The sequence below is a fragment of the Arachis hypogaea genome, chromosome 10 (genome assembly GCF_003086295.3).
Source record: "Arachis hypogaea cultivar Tifrunner chromosome 10, arahy.Tifrunner.gnm2.J5K5, whole genome shotgun sequence".
Lineage (NCBI taxonomy): Eukaryota > Viridiplantae > Streptophyta > Magnoliopsida > Fabales > Fabaceae > Arachis > Arachis hypogaea.
In genome coordinates, this window is record NC_092045.1 from 99729302 (window position 1) to 99735619 (window position 6318).

Genomic DNA, 6318 nt, shown 5'->3' on the forward strand with positions numbered 1-6318 from the left:
CTAGTTTTCAATCCACGCGTTGGCGTGCATGATGCTTACGCGTCGATGAGTTTTTGAGGCCATCCACGCGTGCGCGTGGAGTGCGCGTACGCGTGGCCCTGTTTTCATCCCAAAGTTGATTTTTGAGTTTTAAAAGCCAAATTTCATACTTCTAAGCCTCCGATCTCACCACTTATATCTTAAATCTTTATGATATGTCTAGCTATGAGAATAAAGGCTAGAGAAGGTGGTAACTTGCGAGTGAAGCAAGGGAAAAATGAATGATCAATGAGGATCAAAGATGATTATGTGAGATGCGAAGGATGGTGGTGGAGGTGCTTGTTATGCCATGGGCCGAAAGGCTGTAATTGTTAATGAAGCGGCTGGTTATGGATTTAACCGTGAGCCAGGTGGCTGGTTATGGATTTAGCCGTGAGCCGGAATGGCTGTGTATGATATGAATATTGGCTGGTTCTGGACTGAACCGTGAGCCGGATGGTTGATATGGATGTTGATCCATGGATGAGAATTCATGCATGTTTATGCTGAATTATTGATAATTGTGATTTGCACTTCCACTATCTGAGATACGAGTTTCCCTGGGCAGTAGCAGTGGCTAGCCACTACGTGCTCCAGGTTGAGACTTGATACTCTGTTGACCCTATGTCGTAAGTGTGGCCGGGCACTGTGAAAGACCCGGATGAGCTCGCCCCCGTAAATATTCACCAGTGAGGGTGATGGATATAGATCATGATTATGATCAAGTTTATAACGAGTATAACTCGAGTTGGGGATGCGTGACAGAGGGACAGTCCAATGGTTAGCGACCAGGACTTGTCGGGTTGGCTCTATAACCGACAAGATGATATCATCAGCCACTAGGGACAGGCATTCATCATATGCATACTATGTGAATTGTTTGAGATTGCCTACTTGACTGCATACTATTTGCTAATTGTCTAACTGCCTTAATTGTCCCTATTTGTATATTTCTTGTCTGATATAACTGTGTTTGCTACATTATACTCCTGCTGATGGTTGGGAGGTTTGAAGGAATTGGAAAGGGAAGTATTAGTTAGACTGAAGTATCTTTAGTCAGATGCCCTTTATGGTTTAGCCTGTTTATAAGCTTTGATATTATCTGGAGGAAGTTCTAGGATTGCCTTTGGCTTTCCTCCATTATTATGTATTATATATGTGGAAGCTGTTATCATGCTGGGGACATCTGGTTCTCACCCATGCGGATTTTGTGGTTTTCAGATGCAGGACGTGAGGTTTCCCGCTGAGGCATGCTGGAGACTTCTAGATTTGCGAAGATCCTTTGTTCTCGGGGCTATGTTTTAGTTTATATGTTTTGCTTAGATACTTTTATCTCCATTAAATAATACAAACTGTGATGACTCCTCTTATGGGAGATCTTTGAGAATAGGTTTTATGTATTTGTGTCCCTTTGGGTTTCCTTTGGGGTTTTCCTTATTTTTATCATATGTATATATAGTTATGCTCGAACCGGTTATCTTCGCGGCCGGATTTTGAGTCTTGATATTCCTGTTTTTGACACTCCTTTGTATATATATAATCACGCGTTGGTTATCCTTGTTCGTTACGTTATCGATCGGAGTGTTTCGCTTTTGAGTTGCGATTTTTGTTTACCCCTTTTTCTACAAAGGCTCCTAGTTATAATCAATCATTCATACTACTATACGTACTAAATTTTTATTTTAGAGGTCATAATACCTTGCCATCTTTGAATTATGACTTAAGCATAAGACTCTATATGGTAGGGTGTTACATTATGGTATCAGAGCAGTTCGTTCCTGTAGAGCCTGAGGGATAGACTGACTATGCTTATGTGCATTCTCTGTGTGTGTGTTATGTGCTATTAGTATATCTGCTTGATATAATTGGCATAAACGTTCATGAGCATGCATTTGGGACTTTGAAGTACTAGACTTCCGATATTGAGGCTGATCAACTTAATATCGATTGTTTGGTATGTATAGGAACCCGATGGCTCCTCGTGGACGCGGTAGAGGTAGTGCGAGAGGTTGTACGAATGCTCGTGCACCGGAGGATAACCCTAATGACCCGGTGAACTTTATGACTGCGTTGGAGAACATGGCTGCTGCTATGCAAGTCACTGCTGAGGCTCTTGGTCAACAGATGAACAACCATGGTAATGACGGAGGTGGAGTGATGAGCGGATAATTTGTACGCTTTTTGGCATTGTTTTTAGTATGTTTTTAGTATGATCTAGTTAGTTTTTAGTATATTTTTATTAGTTTTTAGTTAAAATTCACTTTTCTGGACTTTACTATGAGTTTGTGTGTTTTTCTGTGATTTCAGGTATTTTCTGGCTGAAATTGAGGGACCTGAGCAAAAATCTGATTCAGAGACCAAAAAGGACTGCAGATGCTGTTGGATTCTGACCTCCCTGCACTCGAAGTAGATTTTCTGGAGCTACAGAAACCCAATTGGCGCGCTCTCAACGGCGTTGGAAAGTAGACATCCTGGGCTTTCCAGCAATATATGATAGTCCATAATTTGCCCAAGATTTGATGGCCCAAACCGGCGTTCAAAGTCACCCTTAGGAATTCCAGCGTTAAACGCCGGAACTGGCACCAAAATGGGAGTTAAACGCCCAAACTGGCATAAAAGCTGGCGTTTAACTCCAAGAGGAGTCTCTACACGAAAATGCTTCATTGCTCAGCCCAAGCACACACCAAGTGGGCCCGGAAGTGGATTTTTATGTCATTTACTCATCTCTGTAAACCCTAGGCTACTAGTTTTCTATAAGTAGGACCTTTTACTATTGTATTTTCATCTTTGGATCTTTGGATCTTTTGATCATGTCTTTATGATTGAACCCACTTTGGGAGGCTGGCCATTCGGCCATGCCTAGATCTTGTTCTTATGTATCTTCAACGGTGGAGTTTCTACACACCATAGATTAAGGTGTGGAGCTCTGCTGTACCTCGAGTATTAATGCAATTACTATTGTTCTTCTATTCAATTCCACTTGTTCTTGTTCTAAGATATCACTTGTTCTTCAACTTGATGAATGTGATGATCCGTGACACTCATCATCATTCTCACCTATGAACGTGTGACTGACAACCACCTCCGTTCTACCTTCGATTGGGTGAATATCTCTTGGATTCCTGATACACGATGCATGGTTGATCGCCTGACAACCGAGTGCTCGCCTGACAAACGAGCCAGCCATTCCGTGAGATCAGAGTCTTCGTGGTATAGGCTAGAACTGATGGCGGCATTCAAGAGAATCTGGAAGGTCTAACCTTGTCTGTGGTATTCTGAGTAGGATTCAATGATTGAATGACTGTGACGTGCTTCAAACTCCTGAGGGCGGGGCGTTAGTGACAGACGCAAAAGAATCACTGGATTCTATTCCGGCCTGATTGAGAACCGACAGATGGATAGCCGTGCCGTGACAGGGTGCGTTGAACATTTCCACTGAGAGGATGGGAGGTAGCAACTGACAACGGTGAAACCCTTGCTTAAGCTTGCCATGGAAAGGAGTAAGAAGGATTGGATGAAGACAGTAGGAAAGCAGAGAGACGGAAGGGAAGGCATCTTCATACGCTTATCTGAAGTTCCTACCAATGAATTACATAAGTATCTCTATCTTTATCTTTATGTTTTATGCGTTTATCACCATACCCATTTGAGTCTGCCTGACTAAGATTTACAAGGTGACCATAGCTTGCTTCATACCAACAATCTCTGTGGGATCGACCCTTACTCGCGTAAGGTTTATTACTTGGACGACCCAGTACACTTGCTGGTTAGTTGTGCGAAGTTGTAGTGATCACAACTTCGTGCACCAAGTTTTTGGCGCCGTTGCCGGGGATTGTTGAGTTTGGACAACTGACGGTTCATCTTGTTGCTTAGATTAGGTATTTTTTTTTCGAAATTCTTGAAGATGAATTCTAGAGTTCATGATGATTTGTTGAAGTCTGGCTGGTTGTGAAGCCATGTCTAATTTCATTGGACCGAGGTTTCAACTTATCATCACAAGAGCTTGTTGATTTTTATCAATCTTGCTTTTGGAGCAGTGATCTGCTAAGGCTTGGCTGGCCATTGGCCATGTCTAGTGTTTTGGACCGAAGCTTTCTTTGAAAGCTTGGCTGGCTGTGAAGCCATTTCTAATTCTTGAACCGGAGTCTTAGACTAAACATTGCATGATTCCTGGAATTCTCATTAAGAATTTTGATACCTTTTTCCACTTTATTTTCGAAAAAAAGCACAAAAAAATTTACAAAATCATAAAATCCAAAAATATTTTTTAGTCTAGTGTTTCATTTTAAGTTTGGTGTCAATTGCATGCATTCATTCATGTATCTTAAGGATCTTCAAGATGTTATTGATGATTTCTTACTCTAATCTTTGAATTCTCTTGACTTGAGTGTTTATGTGTCTCATATGTGTCTCATTAGTGTCAGCAGTATACAAACTGCTAAGTTTGGTGTCTTGCATGCATTGTTATTTGATTTTAGTTGTATTTTGATTTTTCCTCATTATTAAAAATCCAAAAATCTTTTTAATTTGTGTCTTCTCAAGTCAATAATACAGAGAATTGAAGATTCAGAACATACAGCAGAGGAATTGCACAGAAAAAGCTGGGCGTTCAAAACGCCCAGTGAAGAAGGACAGACTGGCGTTTAAACACCAGCCAGGATACCTGGTTGGGTGTTTAACGCCCAAAAAGGTAGTATTTTGGGCGTTAAACGCCAGAATGTGTACCATTCTGGGCGTTTAACGCCAGGATGGCACAAGAGGGAAGATTCTGTTTTCAATGCAAATTTTTTTTCAAGTTTTCAAAGTTTTTCAAAATCAAATCTTTTTCAAATCATATCTTTTCAATCATATGTTTTCAAAATTGATTTCTTTCTATTTTCAAAGATACTTGCTATCAATTAATGATTTGATTCAACATTTCAAATATGTTGCCTTTTCTGTTGAGAAAGGTTTAATGTTTGAATCATATCTTTTCTTGTTAGCCAAGTTTTTAATTTTCAAAATCAAATCTTTTTAAAAAAATGTTTTTCAAATCATATCTTCTCAATTACATCTTTTTTAAAACTAATCATATCTTCTTAACCACATCTTTTTCAAAAATGTTTTCAAACTCTTTTACTTAATTTTCGAAAATTACTTCCCTTCTTCTCACATCCTTCTATTTATGGACTAACACTATCCCTTAATGCAAAATTCGAACTCCATCTTCTTTGATAAGTTTGAATTTTCTATTTCTGTCTTCTACTTTTCTTCTCCTCTGACACCTAAAGGAATCTCTATACTGTGACATAGAGGATTCCACATTGTCTTGTTCCCTTCTCCTTCTTATGAGCAGGAGCAAGGACAAAAGCATTCTTGTTGAGGCTGATCCTGAACCTGAAAGGACCTTGAAGAGAAAGCTAAGAGAAGCCAAAGCACAACTGTCTGTAGAGGACCTAACAGAAATCTTCAAAGAAGAAGAACCTATGGCAGCCGGAAACAACAACAATGCCAACAATACAAGGAAGGTGCTGGGTGACTTTACTGCACCTACTCCCGACTTTTATGGGAGAAGCATCTCTATCCCTGCCATTGGAGCAAACAACTTTGAGCTTAAGCCTTAATTAGTTTCTCTAATGCAACAGAATTGCAAGTTCCATGGACTTCCATTGGAAGATCCTCATCAGTTTTTAGCTGAATTCTTGCAAATCTGTGACACTGTCAAGACTAATGGGGTTGACCCTGAGGTCTACAGACTTATACTATTCCCTTTTGCTGTAAGAGACAGAGCTAGGACATGGTTGGACTCACAACCTAAAGAAAGCCTGGACTCTTGGGAAAAGCTAGTCAATGCCTTCTTGGCAAAGTTCTTTCCACCTCAAAAATTGAGTAAGCTTAGAGTGGAAGTCCAAACCTTCAGACAGAAGGAAGGAGAATCCCTCTATGAAGCTTGGGAAAGATACAAACAATTAATCAGAAAGTGTCCTTCTGATATGCTTTCTGAATGGAGCATCATAGGTATTTTCTATGATGGTCTCTCTGAACTGTCCAAGATGTCTTTGGATAGCTCTGCTGGAGGATCTCTTCATCTGAAGAAGACGCCTACAGAAGCTCAAGAGCTAATTGAAATGGTTGCAAATAACCAATTCATGTACACTTCTGAAAGAAATCCTGTGAACAATGGGATTAGTCAGAAGAAAGGAGTTCTTGAGATTGACACTCTGAATGCCATATTGGCTCAGAACAAAATATTGACTCAACAAGTCAATATGATTTCTCAAAGTCTGTCTGGAATGCAAAATGCACCAAGCAGTACTAAGG

At 40.2% G+C, this 6318-nt stretch overlaps 1 non-coding gene across 1 annotated transcript; it reads right to left on the bottom strand.

Moving 5' to 3' along the window:
• Positions 1 to 5888: 5888 nt before the first annotated feature.
• Positions 5889 to 5996, bottom strand: LOC112719302 (small nucleolar RNA R71). Its single transcript, XR_003161608.1, has one exon. It is a non-coding gene; the product is annotated as a small nucleolar RNA R71 (small nucleolar RNA).
• Between the last annotated feature and the right edge of the window lie 322 nt (positions 5997 to 6318).